General features: G+C 38.2%; 1 long non-coding RNA gene across 1 annotated transcript in view; it reads right to left on the reverse strand.

The window, feature by feature from the left end:
* Positions 1 to 12,886: 12,886 nt before the first annotated feature.
* Positions 12,887 to 23,436, reverse strand: part of LOC119528849 — a 96,120-nt gene continuing 85,570 nt past the window's right edge. Inside the window, exons 2-4 of the long non-coding RNA XR_005215772.1 lie at positions 15,265 to 15,453; positions 13,421 to 13,566; positions 12,887 to 13,230 (exon numbers count right to left, since the gene is read on the reverse strand). This is a non-coding gene — a long non-coding RNA (uncharacterized LOC119528849). The remainder of the gene's footprint in view (positions 13,231 to 13,420; positions 13,567 to 15,264; positions 15,454 to 23,436) is intronic.

Genomic DNA, 23,436 nt, shown 5'->3' on the forward strand with positions numbered 1-23,436 from the left:
TTTATGCTAATATGGTTTTTGGTGAACATTTTTTTGTTCACTTGGAACCCTGGGTCATCAATTTGACATGGAGGTGGAGGAGGGGATCATTTATGAGGATGCTCCAGCCTATGTGCCAGACCTCCAATAAAAAACATGGACACCAAGGCTCAGATGAGCTTCCCTGGTTGGCAGCACTTCACACACACGTTGTCACACATAATTACCAGGCGTATTAAGTGTTGTCTGTACAACTCCACTGGGAGAGGACACCTGGAAGTTTATGACTGGTCTCTCCTGAGCTCCAACTTATTCACCCTTTGCTTTTGCTGATTTTAATATGTATCCTTTCACTGTACTAAGCCATAGCTGTCAGTATAACAGCTTTTCTGATTTCTGTGAGTCTTTTACGTGAATCATTGAATCTGAGGGTGGCTTGGGGGACACCCACCATAATCACCATAAAATTTGACATCTTGTCTCTTCATTAATCTGATCAGAAAAAAAATAAGAAAGCCAAGGCTAAAAAGGGGGATGTGAAAGGAAATGAAATAAGCTTCAGTGGCAGAGAGATTCCAAAAGGAGCCGAGAGGTCACTCTGGTGGGCACTCTTACGCACACTTTAGACAACCCTTTTTAGGTTCTGAAGAATCGGGGTAGCTGGTGGTGGATACCTGAAACTATCAAACTACAACCCAGAACCCATGAATCTCGAACACAGTTGTATAAAAATGTAGCTTATGAGGGGTGACAATGGGATTGGGAAAGCCATAAGTACCACACTCCACTTTGTCTAGTTTATGAATGGATGAGTAGAAAAATAGGGGAAGGAAACAAACAAACAGATAGACAAAGGTACCCAGTGTTCTTTTTTACTTCAATTGCTCTTTTTCACTTTAATTATTATTCTTGTTATTTTTGGGTGTGTGCTAATGAAGGTGTCAGGGATTGATTTAGGTGATGAATGTACAACTATGTAATGGTACTGTGAACAATTAAATGTACGATTTGTTTTGTCAGACTGCATGGTATGTGAATATATCTCAGTAAAATGAAGATAAAAAAAGAAAAAAAGAAAAAGAAAAAAAGAAAGCCAAGGCTAGTCATATCAAGTCAGATGTTTACATAGACTGGAAAGAACAGATCTGAACTCCCAACTACATCACATTTTTTAAAAAGCATTTATATGTTTTTTATGAAAGCACCAAAAAATTAATAAGGCAGTTAATAAACTGATTTAAAAATTTACAACCTATATCACAATAAACAACAAATTTCCCTTAACATCTTAAAAGCTCTTGCAAAACAGTAAGAAAAAGATAAATACCTCAACTGAAAAAAAACTGGGATTAGGACACAAATAAGCATGTTACAAAAGAAGAAATTCAAATGACTTTACAAACACTGTAAAGTGTTTTTAAAATCACAAATAGTAAAAGAAATGAAATAAAAGCAATAATGATAAATAATTTTCTATCTAGAAGATTAGTGCATGCCTGAAGAAGAAAGTAACAAAAACTCCTCGTGCATTACCAGAGGAAATGTAGAGCTGTGTAAACTTTCTGGAGTAAAGTTTGACTACATATATCAAAATATTAGGCAAGAATGACCTTGGACTTACTAATAGCATAACTAGGAATCTAACAAGGAAATAATTGGACACTATGATTATAATTATACCTATGTAAACATCAGAGGGTGTTTTGTTTTTGTAATTAGAAAAAAAGTAAAAAACTGTTTCCATTTTTAATGTGAGCTAGGAGAATGTATAAAAAATTGATTTCTTCCTGAAATATGACTATGCAAGATTATTCATTGCAGTGTTGTTTAGAATCTTTAAAAATTAAAATAGCCTAAATGTCCATCTATAGGGCATAGGTTAAATCAATTATGGTACACCCATACTACATACACAGATGTAAAGAAGAGTTATATATATCGATCTCAAAAATGTTCACAATGTATTGTCAAGTAAAAAAAAAAAGAAAGCAAATTGTAGAACATAATATGATCCCATTTGGGGGATGTATGTGTGTGTCTGTGTGTGTGTATTTAACTTTATGTATTCTCATAAATTTTTCTGGAAGAAATCACACCTCTAGGATTACTTTTGGGGAATGAAATTAATTGTGGAAGGGAAGGAATAAATGAGACCCCCTTTTTACTTCATGCACTGATGCAATTTTTTTTCCAAACATTGTTTTTTGAAACGTTAAAAATGAAAGTATTAAGATACATTAAAATAATTTATGGCACATCTCTACAATAGAATATTAAGTAGCCATTTAAAATAATGATGTAGATCTATATACACATTGACCTCAAAAGATGGTCACAACTTTTCATTTTACAAAAGAGCGAGATATTGAACAAATATGTGTACAGCACAATCACATTTGTATAAAATTTTGAATCTGCTGAGAGAAGGTGTGCTACTTTGAATGTATTATGTCCCCCAGAAAAAACCATATTCTTTGATGCAATCTTGTGGGGCAGACGTTTTAGTGCTGATTAGATTGGGATTCTTTGAGCATTTCCATGGAGATATGTCCCACCCAACTGTGAGTGCTGACTCTGATTGGATAATTTCCATGGAGGTGTTACCCCACCCATTGAGGATGGGTCTAAATTAAATCACTAGAGCCATATAAATGAGCTGACAAACAGAAGGAACTCAGTGCAGCTGAGAGTGACATTTTGAAGAGGAGCTACAATCAAGAGGGACATTTTGAAGAACACACAGGAGCTGAGAGAGTAGCTGCAGATAAGAGACAGTCTGAAGAGGACTGTTGAAGCAGACTTTTGCTCCAGAGAAGCTAAGAGAAGACAAACACCCCAAGAGCAACTAAGAGTGACACTTTTGAGGAACTGAAGCTTAGAGAGGAACGTCCTGGGAGAAAGCCATTTTGAAACCAGAACTTTGGAGCAGACACCAGCCACGTGCCTTCCCAGCTAACAGAAGTTTTCTGGACACCATCCACCAGTGAAGGTACCTGATTGTTGATGTGTTACCTTGGACACTTTATGGCATTAAGACTGTAACTGTGTAAACAAATAAACCCCCTTTTATAAGAGCCAATCCATTTCTGGTGTTTTGCATTCCGGCAGCATTAGCAAACTAGAATAGATGGCTGGAAAGATTGTCATCAAATATTAACGTTGGTTATCTCTGGATAGTGGTACTTTCAGTTATTCTTGCTTTCTTCTTTATGCTTTTCTGTATTGTATAACTTTTATAATGAGGGTATACCATTTTTGTAATTAGAAAAAAGCAAAAAACTATTCCATATTTCCATTTTTTAATGTGAGCTAAGAGAAGGAGTACAAAAGTTCTACAAAATGAATACAAAATTAATTTCTTCCTGATTCCCAGTATTATCCCTAAAGCCAGTACTACTAAGAATGTTAGCACAGAACCTGTGTATTTTCTGATTTGTGCATTTTGTCCCAGTTTTGCCTGCTCTACAAAGAAGATTACATCAAATCCTCCCAAATGCAAAATCATCCCTAATCTATTTATTCCATAATAAAGTTTAAAATGTAACCATGTACTAAAATGGTTGTCTTCTAAACTAACTTATTCTTAACTCTTTTATTTATCTCTTAAGCACTTTGTTTAATGTTATTAAAAAGCACTGACCTGACCTAATATCAGTGCTACTTTAATGCGTAAATTTATTTTCCCAGTTTTGTCCTATGGAGGTAATTATTTCAAAACTTTGCTGAGTTTCACATACTTATCAGTCTTTCCAATAATTCTCACCAGGAAAAACAGCAATTTTATCCTTCTTTTCAGCAGAGATTTAGAGGCCAAGAACTACAGTGAATTCTCACCTGACAAAGAGTTTATTGCATTTTTCAAGATATACTGCAAAACATTTATTGGTAGACTATGAAGTATTATTACCAGTAATTAAAACTATATTGTTCCTGTTGTAATAAACGCAGAGTCAAAGATGCAATGCCATAACTTTTTATTGTTTATTTGCTCTTCCTTTAATCTAAAATAAAATTCCCTTTACTAATGTGCTAAGGTATTTATTTTAAGCTGATGTTATCTAACACCTGTTTTTTACTAGGAAGACTAGGGGGAAGCATCGGAAATCAGTGCAAGCACAGAGGAATGTTTGTGTACTGCTGAGGGAAATGCAAATTGAGTTTTAAATGGTAAAGGTAATTTGCAACATGGTTCAACCTTAAAAATATTCATACTCTTGAACCTAAAAATTCTATTTAGAGTTTTTACCTAAAGAACTAATCATGAACATACAGGAAGAGTATAGAAAGCTACAAGGTTGTCCAACCATTGGGGATTGGTTTTTAAAAATTGTCCAAATAACAAAAACACTTTGCAGTCATTAAAAATTTTGTTATATAAGAATATTTAATTACATAGGAAAATGGGGGAGAAAGAGTTTATAAAATAGCAAGTACAGCATGACCCCAATTTATATATACTTGTGTGTGTGTATAAAGAGAGAGGGGCAAAAACTGGAAATATATAAACTGAATATTAATAAATCACCAAACTATGAGTGTTGAAATATCTGGATAGCAGAATTATAGAATGACTATTCTTCTGTGAGCCTTTGTATGTATTCCAAATTCCTACAATGTATCTGAACTTCTTTTGTAACATGATTAAAGTTCTTTGTTAAGAGACTATAAGTGCTTTCTAAATATTTATTGAATGAATGAATTCAGTTTTTTTCTTATATATTTCTCCTGTTTTGAAGATTCTCCATATATGAAAAAGTTGTAATTTGAAAAGGAAAAGCTTTAGGTGTGATTCAAAACCCAGTCTCATTGAGACCTGTACAAGCAGACCAAGAATTGTCTCAAAGTTTCATCACACACAGACCCACACACACATACACATGTGCGCACATGTGTACTGGATCTTGAAAACTGAGCATGTCACATTCAACCAGATGAAGTCTAGTTTTGGTTTAAGAATAATGATTTGGGGACAGCCACAAGTGACTAAGCCTCACTAAAGATTGAGACACGTTTGAGTCTTTGCTCTCCTAAATTCTAAAGCACATTATTATCTAAAAGTTAATATACATGATTTCTTATGAAACTTCACAATGTTTGTATTTGGGTGTGCTTGTGTGCATGCACACACATACAGGCAAAGCAGGACTTAAGATTCTAGCAAAATGATGGCACATCACTTAAACATGTGATGAATCTTGTCAGATGATTTCTGTGACAAGCATATTCTGCCCACAGATTTCTAGGAAGTAGAGAGCAATTCACACCAGAAATTTTGGGCCTCTCATTTTTTTTGTTAATTGGGGAGTATTGTTGTTTTGTGAATGCTGGATCAGAATTGCTTTAAATTAATATCTTAAAAGTTTAAATTGCCTCAAATAAAAAGTAGTTCTGGGAAAAAAAAAAGAAAAAAAGAAAAAAAAAGTAGTCCTAGAATTCCAGGCAACTGCCCAGAGTTTACCAAAGCCACCCAGAGCAACACCTCCAGGAAACCACCAAGATGCTCCCTTTTTCCCTTGAAAGTTTTGAAATTGGAAAGGGGTTTTGTAATTTTGGGGGTGTCTGTGGTGTAAAACGGATGGCACCATTTAAATAATGTAATGCACAAACTTGCCTTGTTCTCTGGTCCTGAGGAATTGCTCCACAGTCTGCCTTCTGGAATAAAAGGGAACATGGCAGTTATCCATGGAACACTGCTGGTGGCTTCAGTTTAAACAGCCTGAAAACAAAGGACTTCCTTTACGTGTTGTTAATTCTTTAGGTTTCTTTCACCTTGGCAATCTATTTTAAAGCTTCACATATACCTTTCATGATTGAAAATCCAAGTTAAATCAAGAAAATGAAATTAAGTCAATGACTCTTCCTTTGCTCTCAGAGGGTTCTTTCTCAGGTGGGCATCTCTGGGCGTGAATTCAAATGCTGGCACCCCCTGTGGCTCTGTCCTCTGCTGAGGAAATCATTTCAGAGCAAGCCTTATTTCAGTGTATCCATGCACCTGTCTAAATCCCAGTGCCACAGAGCTGGAAAGAGGAAAGACAGACACTGACTTTACTCCTCTCTTTTTTAAATGAGATTTGAAGGGTTTCTTTTTACCAAAGAAATAATGAATGCCTCTTGCACACGGTGGGGGAAAATGTTCTATTTGGAAGTAATTGAAAATATGTTTTGCAGCCACTTACTAACCCTGTTCCAAATAGCTTTCTTTTCTAATTAACTCACCACAATGCTTAGCTCTAACATTCACTGGGTAGAGAGTGACATCTAGTGAATGAAAACAAGAATACAAAATACAAAATTTGGGTAAGAGCCTAAGATCGAGGGTTATAACCACGAGCCTTAAATGCTTCCATTCTAATACGATAATTACAAAGTGGAATTGCAAGGTTAATACCACAGAAGCTTCAAGAAGATTTGAAATTGTGAGGAATATTTTTTTTCTCTTTAGATATTTAGAAAATTTTAAGGCACATTTTTTCAAAAGAAACAAAAAGTCCCTAAAAGCAATTTGTATGGGGACAAGGTAAGGTCATAACACCTTAGAAATGAAATACGGCTTTTCTCTGAGACCAGAAAAGTAATTTTCACTTTAAAGTTAAAGTGGAAGGCATCAGTGAGGATCAACTGCCCCAGAACTCTAGTAGCTTGTCATCATGGGGATTTTTCCAGGCTCTCCAGGTGGAAAGTTCCAACCTAATGCAGGAGGAAAACAATCACTGTCAATTCCTGACATACACAGACACCTCATATGTATAATGCCTGCCCAGCAGCAATGAGGGCGGAGCAACACAAGTCAAAGACCTTAAACGAAATACAAATAAAGTGCTAATGTGGGAACTCAAAAGAGGAGGTAATCCTCTGGAAGGATCAGGAACTTATTTGCTTGAGATGGATCACATTATGGATAAGACATTTTACATGTGTAAATGGGAAGAAAGTTCATTCCAGATGTGGAAATACCAGGAGCCAAGTCCTGGATGATGGAAAATTCTGGGTGTTTTTATTGAGCAGCAAGTAATACATCCTGACTCAAATGCAAGGTAAATATAGGGGAGATGCAGAACATGATGTTGATTGGTGTAATCTTGCACAGGTGCTCAAATGCCAGTGGAGGAATTTCTACAGGGTCTCTGGTGCCTTGTATCACTGCTATTTATCAAGGATGCATCCTGTGTTCTCTGACCCACAGAGCCCATAAAGGGCGCAGGGCAGAAAAGCTGGTGTTTGGTCACCTACAACAACTGAAAGAGGTAAGCCCAGCTATATTACTGTCAAGGTTATTGCAGAGTCCTGGCATCCCTTGTTAACATCTCTCACTGAGGATGAGCAATAACAGGGAAGTTTCTCCTCCCACCCACCCACCCCCAACCTCCCACCAACCCCCCCAACCTCCCACCTGTAAATTTAAAGAAAAGAGTATTAATCCTCAGAAGGAGCTTTAGCATTTCTACACAGGAGAGATTACCATATTTGATCTTATCTGTTCTGCTAACGAGACAGACAGCTTTCTGAAGATACACATCAATGGCCAGGCCATATCAGCTTGCTGAAGTCAGGATTCCAACATTAAAAAAGAGTTTCCTGTTCTCAATAAATTATCTGTGGATAAAGTAAGAGACCCAAGAATTACTGACCAACTGGAAAATGACTGGGCCCTGACAAATCTATGTGACTTATGGTTTCTAGTTCCAAAGGACAAAAGGCCCTTTCTTCTGTGAGGCAGTGAATGGGACATTTGAAAGCCAGCATCCAGTCAAAAAAGAAGGGCACTTGGGAGATCTTAAAGTCCCAACTTAGCATTAGACTACTTTTTGAAAGGAGAGCAGGTAACTTTTTCTAAGGCTAAAGCCTTATGGTAAATTCTTAGAATTAGCTGATTTCACATTGGAGGTATCTATTACGCTCAAACAGCTCCAAAAATTCATGATATGTAATACTTTGTCATTTTGCTGAGATACAAATTTGAATTACGCCTGCTGGGAGGTTTAGCCCTGTGACTCTCAACATGTCATCACACTATCTGGAACCTGGAAAGCTGGTCTCTAGTTCTTGCAGTGAAAAGGCAATGATAAGAGAAAAAGCATTAAAGAAATTTGAAATCCGGGTGGCCTGATGCTCATGCAATTTGAGGTCCCCTATAAGAATATAAAATCAGGCAAATATATACTTAAGCAAAAATGAAATCTCAACAAATGGTAAATTTTTAAAAGCTGCCAAATATCATAAACATCATAAAAATTAGAAAAACAACGAGATGTTTTCAATTAATAAACTGCCTGACACAAATTTATAATATGTTGTTTGGGCTCTGTTTTGGGGCTGCATATTCTTTGCCTTTTCATATAACAAGATTTTGTAAAATCACTTTCTATAGTAAGAACACAAAGGTAATTTAGTCCTTCCTCCATCATGTTTAATCAAAATGTACTTTTTTAAAAACAGTTTTATTGAGATATATTCACACACCACACAAGTTCCACCCAAGTGAACAATTCATGGCTCACAGTATATTCACAGAGTTGTGCATTCATCACAACAATCAAATTTTGAATATTTTCATTACCGCCAAAAGAAAAACCCCATACCCCTTATACACCCTTATAATTGACACTTAGCTTCCGTGTGGTACCTTCTTTACAACCGATGAAAGAATATTAAAATATTACTATTAACTATAGTTCATAGATTGCAGTAGATGTATTTTTCCCATATACCACCTTATTGTTAACATCTTTTAATAGTTATGTCCATTTGTTCTAGTTCATGGAATAATATTTTTATATTTGTACTCTTGACCACAGTCATTGTCTACTACAAGGTTCACTGTGTCATACAGTCCCATGTTTTATCCTCTAGTTTTCCTTCTAGTGATATATAAGACACTAAACTTCTTTCAACCACACTCACACACATGATTCAGTGTTGTTAATTACATACATGCTACCATCATCTCTATCTAACTGCAAACATTTACAATCAACCTAATTAAAAATTCTGCACATATAAAGCATCAGCTCCCCATTCTCTACCCTCATTCTATCTCCTGGTAAACTATATTCTAGGTTTTTAACTCTATGAGTTTGCTTATTATGATTAGATCATATTAGTGAGATTATACAATATTTGTCCTTTTGTGTCTGGCTTATTTCACTCAACATAATGTCCTCAAGAGTCATCCTTGTTCTGATATGTATCAGGACTTCATTCATTCTTACTACTGAATAATATTCCACCATAAGTAGATGCCACATTTTGTTTATCCATTCATCAGTTGATGGACACAGTTTGCTTTCATCTTTTGGCAATTGTGAATAATGCCACTATGAATATCAGTACACAAATGTCTGTTCACATCTCTGCTTTCAGTTTCTTTCATGTGTATATTTCGTGGCAGGATTACTGGATCATATGGCAATTCTATACTTAGCTTCTTGAGGATCCAACAAACTGTCTTCCACAGCAGCTACACCATTCTACATTTCCACCAGCAGTGAATAAGTGTTCCTATTTCTCCACATCCTCTCCAACATTTGTAGTTTTCTGTTTTTTTAATAGTGGCCAATCTAGTAGGTGTGAAATGATATCTCATTGTGGTTTTGATTTGCATTTCCCTAATAGCCAGTAATGTTGAGCATCTTTTCATGTGCTTTTTAGCCATTTGTATTTCCTCTTTAGAAAAGTGTCTATTCAAGTCTTTTTTTTCCGATTTTAATTGGATTGTATGTCTTTTTATTGTTGAGTTATAGGATTTCTTTATATATTCTGGATATCAAGCCTTTATCAGATATGTGATTTCCAAATATTTTCCCCCATTATCTGCCTTTTCACTTTCTTGAGAAAGTCCTTTGAAGCCTATGCCAGTTTGAATATATTGTGTCCCCCAAACGCCATTATCTTTGATGTAATCTTGTGTGGGCAGACATAATCAGTGTTGATTAGATTGTAATTCTTTGAGTGTTTCTTCGGAATGTGCACCACCCAGCTGTGGGTGATGACTCTGGATAATTTCCATGGAGGTGTTGCTCTGCCCTTTCAGGGTGCTTCTAAGTTGATCAGTGGAGCCATATAAATGAGCTGGCAAGCAACAGGAACTCAGTGCAGTGCAGCTGAGAGTGAACTTTTGAAGAGGAGCTACAGCCAAGAGGGACACTTTGAAGAAAGTATAGGAGCTGCAGATGGGAGAGAGTTTGAAGACGGCCGTTGAAAGCTGACTCTTGCTCCAGAGAAGCTAAGAGAGGACAGATACCCCAAGTGCAACTAAGAGTTACATTTTTGAGGAACTGCAGCCTAGAGAGGAACGTCCTGGGAGAAAGCCATTTTGAAACCAGAACTTTGGAGCTGACGCCAGCCACACGCCTTCCCAGCTAAGAGGTTTTCCGGACACCATTGGCCATCCTCCAGTGAAGGTATCCGATTGCTGATGTGTTACCTTGGACACTTTATGGCCTTAAGACTGTAACTGTGTAACCAAATAAACCCCCTTTTATAAAAGCCAATCCATCTCTGGTGTTTTGCATTCTGGCAGCATTAGTAAACTAGAAAAAAGCCCAAAAGTATTTAATTCTGAGTAGGTTCCATTTATCTCTTTTTTTCTTTTGTTGCTTGTTTGCTTGTGCTTTGGGTGTAAAGTCTAAGAAACCATTGCCTACCACAAGAGCTTGAAGATGCTTCCCTACATTTTCTTCTAGGGTTTTATGGTTTGGGCTCTTATATTTAGGTCTTTGATCCATTTGGAGTTAATTTTTGTATAAGATGTGAGATGGGGTGCTCTTTCATTCTTTTGGATATAAATATCCAATTCTCCCAATGCCATTTGTTGAAGAGACTGTTCTGTCCAGGTGTGTAGACTTGGAAGCCTTGTCAAAAATCAATTGACCATAGATGTGAAGGTCTATTTCTGAATTCTCAGTTCAATTCCATTTGTCAATATATCTAACTTTGTGCAAATACCATTTTGTTTTGACCACTGTAGCTTCAAAATGTACTTTTTTATCGATAATCTAGAAAGGTTTCTATTAGTCTCACAAGTCATTATTATTAATGCCAAGAAAATGTCTAGGACTGTCGACAAATTTTAAAATATCTCTAACAGGTTTCTTTTGTATGTGAGATGTAAGATTTCAGGGCATTTCAAGTTTGGGGGGACAGTAGTTAATTTTAAGTACTAATCAATTAACTGACAATATTTCATTAAAATGTTTGTCGTCAATATCCTCAATGTAAGGGCTTATTGTGAATTTTATATCTTCATCAATGTCATTATTTTGTCAAATCAGTAGGAAATGTAAATCTTTTCCTAATGTGTTTATATGATTCACTCCCCTTCATCAGTTGTATTATCAAACAAGACTTCATGTATGTCAAAATCAAGTCAATAATTTCTCAAAACTTGTATTGAAATGTTACAAAATTTCTTTTCAAATTCACTTCATTTTACTGTTACAAATTTTTTTAAAACAATGAGCACATTGCTAGGAACCTAGCAGGGCCCATGCAAGAGAGTGGCCCTAAAGCATGAACTTCATTAGCCTCATGGCAGTTCCATTTCTGCTGAAATGTAAATTAGTATTGGGGTTTTGAAGATAATGGAAGAGAAACCTCTGATTCTTATGGGTTGTGCAATCCAGGAGAAATCTTGGAACTTGTTCAAATGCGATCGTATTCAAAACTTGGGCCCTTATGGAACTCATTACTACAAAGGAGGGGCTAAACCTGCATATAATTGTGCCTAAGAGTCTCCCCCGAGTGCCTCTTTGTTGCTCAGATGTGGCCTCTCTCTCTCTCTAAGCCAACTAGGCAGGTGAACTCACTGCCCACCCCTCTAGGTGGGGTCTGACACCCAGTGGTGTAAATCTCCCTGGCAATGTGGAATATGACTCCCGGGGATGAATTTGAATCCAACGTCGTGGGATTGAGAACATCTTCTTGACCAAAAGGGGGATGTGAAATGAAATGAAATAAAGTTTCAGTGGCTGAGAGATTCCAAGTGGAGTCGAGTAGTCACTCTGGTGGGCATTCTTATGCACTAGATAGATAACCTTTTTTAGGTTTTAAGGTATTGGAAAGCTAGAATTAAATGCCTGAAACTGTCAAATTGCAACCCAGTAGCCTTGACTCTTGAAGACAAGTGTATAACAATGTAACTTACAAGGTGTGACGTGTGACTATGAAAGCCTTGTGGATCACACTCCCTTTATCCAGTGTATGGATGGATGAGTAGATAAATGGGGACAAAAACTAAATGAAAAATAGGGTAGGAGGGGGGGGATGATTTGGGTGTTCCCTTTTGCTTTTATTTTTTATTCTTATTTTTACTTTTCCTGGTACAAGGAAAATGTTCAAAAAATAGATTGGGGTGATGAATGCACAACTATATGATGGTACTGTGAACAGTTGATTGTGCACCATGGATGATTGTATGATATGTGAATATATCTCAATAAAACTGAATTTTAAAAAAACAACTCGGGGAATTCTCAAAAGTCCTTAAAGGTATCCTGAAGAGGTCAAGAATAGACTTAGCACTCAAGGAACAACAAGGATATTAAAACTTTATGGACTAGCCCATGCCATTAAGTGTGAAAAACTGTAGCAGTCGGATCCACCAGCAAAATAGAACCAGTAGGATATGTATTTATCATGAGATTTATTGCAAGGAATTAGTTTACAGGATTATGGGGACTGGCTGGACAAGCCTGAGAACTGCAGAGCAGGCAGTAGGCTGAGAACTGTCAGGCAGGATTTGATGCTGTAATCCATAGGAGGAATTTCTTCTTGCTCTGTGAAACCTCTGAAAACCTTTCAACTGATTGGATGGGGCCCACCCAGCTTATCAAGGAGAATCTCTTTTACTTAAAGTCAACTGATTGTAGATGTTAAACATCTACAGAATACTTTCACAGCAGCACCTAGATTCACATTTGAGTACTATAGCATGGCCAAGTTCACACAATATTAACCATCACACAAACATTTACTGACATCCCTAACAGGCAGACTACGAATATGGAAAACAACTATCTTTGACATAGTTTTGGTGAGTGGAAGTACATAAAAGGAGATTAATTCTGCTGCGGCATCTGTGAGGTATAGGGTTGTAAGGGTTGAGGAGACTTCAGGCAAGAGCTCAACTCTGCAGTCAACCAGCTGGGTCCAAATTCTGGCTCTGACACTCACTTCCTAAGTGACCTTGGGCAAGGTCACTTAATCTCCTTATGCCCTTGTTTCTTCAATGGTAAAATAGTATCTATCGCATATCTGTTGTGAAAATTAAAAGAGAGAAGCCATGTAAACAAGTGCCTATAATACAATAAATGCTTAAATATCAGCTGTTGTCATTGTTATTACTTGATATCCACCTTGAAGGATGAGTAAGATTAATTTGGGGTAGGAAGGGCATCCCAGGTGAAAGAAACAGTGGAGCAAAGGCACAGAGGCATGGAAATACCTGTCATGTCTGGCAAAGAGTAATTAGCACATCAGTAAGTGTAGCCTGAGCATGGAGGGTGGTGAGAGAAGATTAGGTCTGAAGGGTTGGTTGGAGTCAGCCCTTGAACAGCCTTGAATGTTCTACAAAAGAGTTCACACTTGATCCTAGAAGCAAGAAAACAAGATGAGATTTTTCTTATGCAAAAAATAACGTCATCAAGTATGAATACCTGGAATGTCCAGGTCTCATCAGCCTACCAGTATAAAGGAGGTCACATTTGAATCATTACCCCATGTCTCAGTATTCTGGGTATTCACTGCTTGCAAAACAGGAAAGCCAGACTTTTCCCAGAGTTCTTCTTCCTGAGTATTTCCAAGAATTCCCAGGGTGTTTACATGGCTTTTCCAATCAATCCTGGTGACAATTTACTACAAGGACTTACTGAAAGGACTTATATGTACCAGTGGTGCTGAGCCTCACACATCCCCCCTCAAGGCAGAACTTCACCGCCAATGAGAGATGTGCTGTAACCACCACCGCCTCACTCCTCAGTACTGGAACCAGCAGCTCCCCTTTGGAGAGACAGAAAGCTCAATACAAGGTTATCCCATGGCAAAATATCCATCACATATTTTGATGGATGGGCTCATGTGTCAACTTGGCCAGGTAATGGTACCCAGTTGTCTAGTCAAGCAAGCACTGGACTAACTGTTACTGCAAGGACATTTTATGGCTGATTAATAAACCAGAAGGCTGGTTTATTAAATCATCAGTCAATTGATTGCATCTGTGGCTGATTACATCTATGATCAACTAAAGGAGTGTCTTCTGCAATGAGAGAATCCAATCAGCTGGATTTAATCCAATCAGTTGAAGACTTTTAAAGGAGAAGAGAACCATCATTTTTTCACCAGCCAGCCAGCCCCTACTGGGGAGTTCATTGAAGACAATCAGTTGCCAGCTTGCGGTCTGCCCTACGGAATTTGGACTCATGAGTCATGCCCTGTAGAATCTGGACTCATATCCCCACAGTTGTGTGAGACAGTTTTATAAAATCTCATATTTACAGATGTCTCTTTTTGATTCTGTTTCCCTAGAGAACCCTGACTAATAGACATAAGGACAATGTATCAGAGTGAGGTAGTTGTCCTCCAAAATCCATTCTTTCCATCTCCCATACTGATAGCATTGTAGCTGGGTATGCGGCCCTCCTTGCAGATGGTTGAGGCCATGTGACTCTTACGAATGGAATACGGATACAAGTGGTATATGCCACTTCCATTCCTGGGCCTTAGAATATTGCACATGTACCCCCCTGAATTACAGTCTGATTGTGACTCCGATTCAACCATGTAATTAGGACCCAGGACTTAGGGGATGGTAGAGAAAACTGGGTACCTAATTACCTAAATGACTTCATGAAAAAAGCTCACCTTGGACTGGTCTGACAAAGAAATAAACTTCTGTCTTCTTTAAGCTGCTGGATTATTGTCAGTCTCTCTATTATAAGAGCCCACTGTTACCCTATTATACTCACCTCTTTTCCCCAGGTTTCATACAGGTAGTGAGGTAGAGCTTGCAGGTAGGAAATCATCACTTCTATCAGATACTTAGATCTTTATCCTAGGTCAGGTCAGTGTGCCAGATTTCCTGTGATGAATTCTGATTGTGTATGTATGGGTGTGTGCACACAACCATTGTCCCTACTACAGTCTGGCTTTTTTCAAAACCTTCTGACAAGTCCATCGAATGTGTGTGTGTTATGTATATGTGTGTGTGTGTGTGTATCATGAGAATATTTCCAGTCTCTCTGCAATTTAATAATTTAAAATGAGTACCTGGGGAGGAAAAATGTCTGATACCTTTTACCTGAAGACCTCTGTCTCTCCTGCTTCTACTCAGCCACAACTCCCAAGACCCGGGGCTGCTAAGGTGACTGAGTCTTGCGATCACTGTAAGGAGGGCAGGTAGAGAAGGTGAGGACAAGGCTGGACTCAGGGAGCATGTTGCATTGTCCGGATGAGACATGATGAAACCCCAGAAGACAGTGTCTGTTAGAAGGGAAAGAATCAAATTCAAGAGACATGTCAGAAATAAGAATGGTATGATTTGATGACAAATATTTTTGTAGAACATATATCACATTCATCACATACAGATTTAAATACTTCTGATGGTGGTGGTGGTGGTTATTGACAGCAATAATGCAACAGGAATCACTTGGTTTTCATAAATCTGTTTGGTCCTAGACTACATTGGGGGTAACAGCTGTGTTGTTGTTGTTGTTTATTTTAAAAAAAAGAAAGAAAGAAAAGACAAGACAAGGCTACGTAACTGTTGTATCTTGTAACAGTTTCTTCTCTGATGTAGAAAGGGAGGAAGGAGAAGGCATTCAGAGATAATAAGGGAATGGAAGATGAATGACAGAGGAAACTAAGGCTACTCTGGAAGTGAACAAGTAATGCAAGTTTTTCTGAGATTCGCAGGCATTGCAAAATACCCATATTCTCTGTCAGGAAGACCAGATTTGTACAATATCTATTCTAGAGAACTCGGTAGAATTTTTTTTATGTGACCTAGGACTCAGTTACTTTGATTCCAGCCGTCTTATCTTAAGTTCCCTTGTTTATAGTGTTTGGGATACCTAGGTGCAAACAATATAGTCTACTTAGCTGATTTAAGCAGTAAGGTATTTAATACTGTTTTTCATTGAAGCTAAGATGTCATCATTTGTAAGCCATACCATTATTTTATAAACTACTAAGAAAGCTGTAACATTGCTAATTAAACTATATCATTGATTTTTTGAAAGGGATCCCAATTTCAGAGATTAAAAAATGTGAGAAATGTGCATCTTAAAATTGATGACATATGGTAAAATATATATATACATATACATACTAGGAAGCTTACAGACTTCCCAATAAGGAACAAAGAAATGGGTTTAGATGCTACACAGCCAGGAAAAAAAGCATCTAGGGAAATGCCCAACCTCTCCACGGGACTAGCCCAGCAGAAACAGTACTACTACTACCACCACTTCCTGCTGTCAATTCCTGTGACACATCAGAAACTCGGCCACGGCATTGCCAAAACAGCCAATCATCACCACTAACTTTTAGTCCCTAGGGTGGGCAGGGACTAAAATTGAATAATCACACCAGAACTACGGACATAAACTGGGCTGTCCCAGACAAAACAGGCATGTGGCTATGCTTGGAGGAACATAGAACCTAGTTGCAAGGAAGCCTGGGAAATGTCACTTTTTAGCTTTCCTTCCTCTATGGTAAAGGAAGACAAGCTAGAAGAGGTTTGCAGCAGGTGCTGAGGGAGCCACTTTACAGGATCTGTTACATACTTTTTAAAAATTAGAGAGTTTGTGGATAAATATATTCTGAAAAGATTATTATAATAATTTGTTTTAAGCAAAGAAGAGACTTCTGTGGAAAGTGGAAATTGTTTTGCTCTGGCTTTGTTGCATGGGCTCAGCTTCTATACTACATAGCACTCCCAGCAGGGAAAAAAAAAGTCTCACAAAGACAATATTCCACCCAGTTTTGCCCACTCAGCTTCAAAATCTTGATAATAAATTTACTCAGTCCGAGCAACTTTATATTACAATGCCTGAAAAATTTTTTTATGCTGGAATTTTATGAAGAAGATTAACAGATTTGCTCTATAATGAGAAGTATGTACATAGTTATATAATGACCTGTAAAGGTTACACAGAAGCTTCTGGACCCAATCTCAGGTTCCTCCTAATAGAGGAGTTGGTTATGAACCTTGACCCTTATAGCTAGGAGATTCATTCTGCTTCATCCTATATATCCCTTTTTGGAATTCCACGTTGTTCTTATCCCATACTCTTGTCCTCTCTAACATGTCTAGTTCTTGCTCCAAATGCTTTTTCACTGATGGCAGAGAGTTCTAGGCTTTTGTTTTTTAAGGAGATAATATTTTGCAAATATTATACATCAGCATGTAAATTTCCCCTTTAAATCATAGTCCCTAGAAGTCTCCCACTTCTCAGGAGAAGTCACTGAAACCTGGGGCCCCAAATCAAGAGAGGACAAGGATTTGGCCTCTTTAGCAGGACCTTAAGCTTGAAAAACAGGGTTAGGCAATCATGCTCACTTTCTCAATGGCAACACCTTTGGCATTTTGAGTGGAATAATTATTCCCTGTGCAGACTGTCCTGGGCAGTGCCCCACCTCACTGCTTGCCAGGAGCATACTCCAATTTGATTAAAATAAAAACCACTTCCAATATTTTCCAAATGTCCCCTAGGGAAATGACAATTCCCCTAGTTGAGAACTACTTTGTTAAAGAGATTTCCTAAATGCCTTTAGCATGTCACAGAACCAAACTGGTAGGACCCACTCCTAGTGTTCCTATCAATGCACATAGAAAATAACCTCCTCAGCTTAGGAGAGCTAGGTCTAAGATGATCAAGTTGTCCCAGTTTGTCTGGGACTGTTCTGATTTTAGCCCTGAAAATCTTGTCTTTGTCCTAGGCAAACCAAGACCATTTATCACCCTAATTCGGCCGTTAGTGCTGCTCTGTTGAAAAGAACGAGGCATAAAAGAAAATCTCCCTTCTTCTAGGATATTGGAAGATATTGTGGAGAGAGGAAAGGGAACAAAAGAGACAAAAAACAAACAAACAAACAAAACACTCAGGGTTATTGCTTTCTCTTCTAGTCCCAGACACACCTCAAAACCCTCCTTGGGGCATGGAAGGCCTTAGAAACATCCAGATAGATGTGAAGCAGTTGAAGAGCGGGACTCCTACCTGCTTTCTTCCAAGAAGCAACAGCCTAGCCGGCTGCCACAGCCCCAGCCCAAGGACAGCAAATTCTGACACTTTTATTTTATCTGTAAACAAGGAAGTTGGAGATTTCTTCTTGGGGCCCAATTTACTCTATATTCAATGACTTCTTTAAAATTCTGTGTATTTACCGCTTCAGAACTTTTTCCAGACTGACAATTTAAAATTTTCAAAAGAGGAGTTCTAGATTTGTTGGAGGCGGGGCAAGATGGCAGACTGGTTAGCTGTATGTTTTAGTTACTCCTCCAGGAAAGTAGGTAGAAAGCCAGGAACTGCGTGGACTGGACACCACAGAGCAATCTGACTTTGGGCATACTTCATACAACACTCATGAAAACATGGAACTGCTGAGATCAGCGAAATCTGTAAGTTTTTGCGGCCAGGGGACCCGCGCCCCTCCCTGCCAGGCTCGGTCCTGGGGGAGGAGGGGCTGTCAGCTCCGGGAAGGAGAAGGGAGAACTGCAGTGGCTGCCCTTATCGGAAACTCATTCTACTGATTCAGACTCCAACCATAGATAGACTGAGACCAGACACCAGAGAATCTGAGAGCAGCCAGCCCAGCAGAGAGGAGACAGGCATAGAAAAAAAACAACACGAAAAACTCCAAAATAAAAGCAGAGGATTTTTGGAGTTCTGGTGAACATAGAAAGGGGAAGGGCCCTGAGGCTCATATGCAAATCCCGAAGAAAAGCTGATCTCTCTGCCCTGTGGACCTTTCCTTAATGGCCCTGGTTGCTTTGGCTCTTAGCATTTCAATAACCCATTAGATCTCTGAGGAGGGCCCTTTTTTTTTTTTTTTTTTTTTGTTTTAATCCTTTTTTCTTTTCCTAAAACAATTACTCTAAGAAGCCCAATACAGAAAGCTTCAAAGACTTGCTATTTGGGCAGGTCAAGTCAAGAGCAGAACTAGGAGAGCTCTGAGACAAAACGCAATAATCCAGTGGCTGAGAAAATTCACTAAACACCACAACTTCCCAAGAAAAGGGGGGTGTCCGCTCACAGCCATCATCCTGGTGGACAGGAAACACTCCTGCCCATCGCCAGCCCCATAGCCCAGAACTGCCCCAGACAACCCAGTGTGACGGAAGTACTTCAAATAACAGGCACACACCACAAAACTGGGCGTGGACATTAGCCTTCCCTGCAACCTCAGCTGATTGTCCCAGAGTTGGGAAGGTAGAGCAGTGTGAATTAACAAAGCCCAATTCAGCCATCATTTCAGCAGACTGGGAGCCTCCCTACACAGCCCGGGGTGCACGGCCTGGAAGAGGGGCCCATTTGCAAGTCTCAGGAGCCATACGCCAATACCAAGGACTTGTGGGTCAGTGGCAGAGACAAACTGTGGCAGGACTGAACTGAAGGATTAGACTATTGCAGCAGCTTTAAAACTCTAGGATCACCAGGGAGATTTGATTGTTAGAGCCACCCCCCCCTCCCTGACTGCCCAGAAACACACCCCATACACAGGGCAGGCAACACCAACTACACACGCAAGCTTGGTACACCAATTGGACCCCACAAGACTCACTCCCCCACTCACCAAAAAGGCTAAGCAGGGGAGAACTGGCTTGTGGAGAACAGGTGGTTCGTGGACGCCACCTGCTGGTTAGTTAGAGAAAGTGTACTCCACGAAGCTGTAGATCTGATAAATTAGAGATAAGGACTTCAATTGGTCTACAAATCCTAAAAGAACCCTATCAAGTTCAGCAAATGCCACGAGGCCAAAAACAACAGAAAATTATAAAGCATATGAAAAAACCAGATGATATGGATAACCCAAGCCCAAGCACCCAAATCAAAAGACCAGAAGAGACACAGCACCTAGAGCAGCTACTCAAAGAACTAAAGATGAACAATGAGACCATAGTACGGGAGATAAAGGAAATCAAGAAGACCTAGAAGAGCATAAAGAAGACATTGCAAGACTAAATAAAAAAATGGATGATCTTATGGAAATTAAAGAAACTGTTGACCAAATTAAAAAGATTCTGGACACTCATAGTACAAGACTAGAGGAAGCTGAACAACAAATCAGTGACCTCGAAGATGACAGAATGGAAAATGAAAGCATAAAAGAAAGAATGGGGAAAAAAATTGAAAAAATCGAAATGGACCTCAGGGATATGATAGATAATATGAAACGTCCAAATATAAGACTCATTGGTGTCCCAGAAAGGGAAGAAAAGGGTAAAGGTCTAGGAAGAGTATTCAAAGAAATTGTTGGGGAAAACTTCCCAAATCTTCTAAACAACATAAATACACAAATCATAAATGCTCAGCGAACTCCAAATAGAATAAATCCAAATAAACCCACTCCGAGACATATACTGATCACACTGTCAAACACAGAAGAGAAGGAGCAAGTTCTGAAAGCAGCAAGAGAAAAGCAATTCACCACATACAAAGGAAACAGCATAAGACTAAGTAGTGACTACTCAGCAGCCACCATGGAGGCAAGAAGGCAGTGGCAAGATATATTTAAAATTCTGAGTGAGAAAAATTTCCAGCCAAGAATACTTTATCCAGCAAAGCTCTCCTTCAAATTCGAGGGAGAGCTTAAATTTTTCACAGACAAACAAATGCTGAGAGAATTTGCTAACAAGAGACCTGCCCTACTGGAGATACTCAAGGGAGCCCTACAGACAGAGAAACAAAGACAGGACAGAGAGACTTGGAGAAAGGTTCAGTACTAAAGAGATTCGGTATGGGTACAATAAAGGATATTAATAGACAGAGGGGAAAAATATGACAAACATAAACCAAAGGATAAGATGGCTGATTCAAGAAATGCCTTCACGGTTATAACGTTGAATGTAAATGGATTAAACTCCCCAATTAAAAGATATAGATTCACAGAATGGATCAAAAAAAATGAACCATCAATATGTTGCATACAAGAGACTCATCTTAGACACAGGGACACAAAGAAACTGAAAGTGAAAGGATGGAAAAAAATATTTCATGCAAGCTACAGCCAAAAGAAAGCAGGTGTAGCAATATTAATCTCAGATAAAATAGACTTCAAATGCAGGGATGTTTTGAGAGACAAAGAAGGCCACTACGTACTAATAAAAGGGGCAATTCAGCAAGAAGAAATAACAATCGTAAATGTCTATGCACCCAACCAAGGTGCCACAAAATACATGAGAGAAACACTGGCAAAACTAAAGGAAGCAATTGATGTTTCCACAATAATTGTGGGAGACTTCAACACATCACTCTCTCCTATAGATAGATCAACCAGACAGAAGACCAATAAGGAAATTGAAAACCTAAACAATCTGATAAATGAATTAGATTTAACAGACATATACAGGACATTACATCCCAAATCACCAGGATACACATACTTTTCTAGTGCTCATGGAACTTTCTCCAGAATAGATCATATGCTGGGACATAAAACAAGCCTCAATAAATTTAAAAAGATTGAAATTATTCAAAGCACATTCTCTGACCACAATGGAATACAATTAGAAGTCAATAACCATCAGAGACTTAGAAAATTCACAAATACCTGGAGGTTAAACAACACACTCCTAAACAATCAGTGGGTTAAAGAAGAAATAGCAAGAGAAATTGCTAAATATATAGAGACGAATGAAAATGAGAACACAACATACCAAAACCTATGGGATGCAGCAAAAGCAATGCTAAGGGGGAAATTTATAGCACTAAACGCATATATTAAAAAGGAAGAAAGAGCCAAAATCAAAGAACTAATGGATCAACTGAAGAAGCTAGAAAATGAACAGCAAACCAATCCTAAACCAAGTACAAGAAAAGAAATCACAAGGATTAAAGCAGAAATAAATGACATAGAGAACAAAAAAACAATAGAGAGGATAAATATCACCAAAAGTTGGTTCTTTGAGAAGATCAACAAGATTGACAAGCCCCTAGCTAGACTGACAAAATCAAAAAGAGAGAAGACCCATATAAACAAAATAATGAATGAAAAAGGTGACATAACTGCAGATCCTGAAGAAATTAAAAAAATTATAAGAGGATACTATGAACAACTGTATGGCAACAAACTGGATAATGTAGAGGAAATGGACAATTTCCTGGAAACATATGAACAACCTAGACTGACCAGAGAAGAAATAGAAGACCTCAACCAACCCATCACAAGCAAAGAGATCCAATCAGTCATCAAAAAGCTTCCCACAAATAAATGCCCAGGGCCAGATGGCTTCACAGGGGAATTCTACCAAACTTTCCAGAAAGAACTGACACCAATCTTACTCAAACTCTTTCAAAACATTGAAGAAAATGGAACACTACCTAACTCATTTTATGAAGCTAACATCAATCTAATACCAAAACCAGGCAAAGATGTTACAAAAAAGGAAAACTACCGGCCAATCTCCCTAATGAATATAGATGCAAAAATCCTCAACAAAATACTTGCAAATCGAATCCAAAGACACATTAAAAAAATCATACACCATGACCAAGTGGGGTTTATTCCAGGCATGCAAGGATGGTTCAACATAAGAAAATCAATCAATGTATTACAACACATTAACAAGTCAAAAGGGAAAAATCAATTGATCATCTCAATAGATGCTGAAAAAGCATTTGACAAAATCCAACATCCCTTTTTGATAAAAACACTTCAAAAGGTAGGAATTGAAGGAAACTTCCTCAACATGATAAAGAGCATATATGAAAAACCCACAGCCAGCATAGTACTCAATGGAGAGAGACTGAAAGCCTTCCCTCTAAGATCAGGAACAAGACAAGGATGCCCGCTGTCACCACTGTTATTCAACATTGTGCTGGAAGTGCTAGCCAGGGCAATCCGGCAAGACAAAGAAATAAAAGGCATCCAAATTGGAAAAGAAGAAGTAAAACTGTCATTGTTTGCAGATGATATGATCTTATATCTAGAAAACCCTGAGAAATCGACGATACAGCTACTAGAGCTAATAAACAAATTTAGCAAAGTAGCGGGATACAAGGTTAATGCACATAAGTCAGTAATGTTTCTATATGCTAGAAATGAACAAACTGAAGAGACACTCAAGAAAAAGATACCATTTTCAATAGCAACTAAAAAAATCAAGTACCTAGGAATCAACTTAACCAAAGATGTAAAAGACCTATACAAAGAAAACTACATAACTCTACTAAAAGAAATAGAAGGGGACCTTAAGAGATGGAAAAATATTCCATGTTCATGGATAGGAAGACTAAATGT

This window comes from Choloepus didactylus, chromosome 3, assembly GCF_015220235.1.
Source record: "Choloepus didactylus isolate mChoDid1 chromosome 3, mChoDid1.pri, whole genome shotgun sequence".
Lineage (NCBI taxonomy): Eukaryota > Metazoa > Chordata > Mammalia > Pilosa > Megalonychidae > Choloepus > Choloepus didactylus.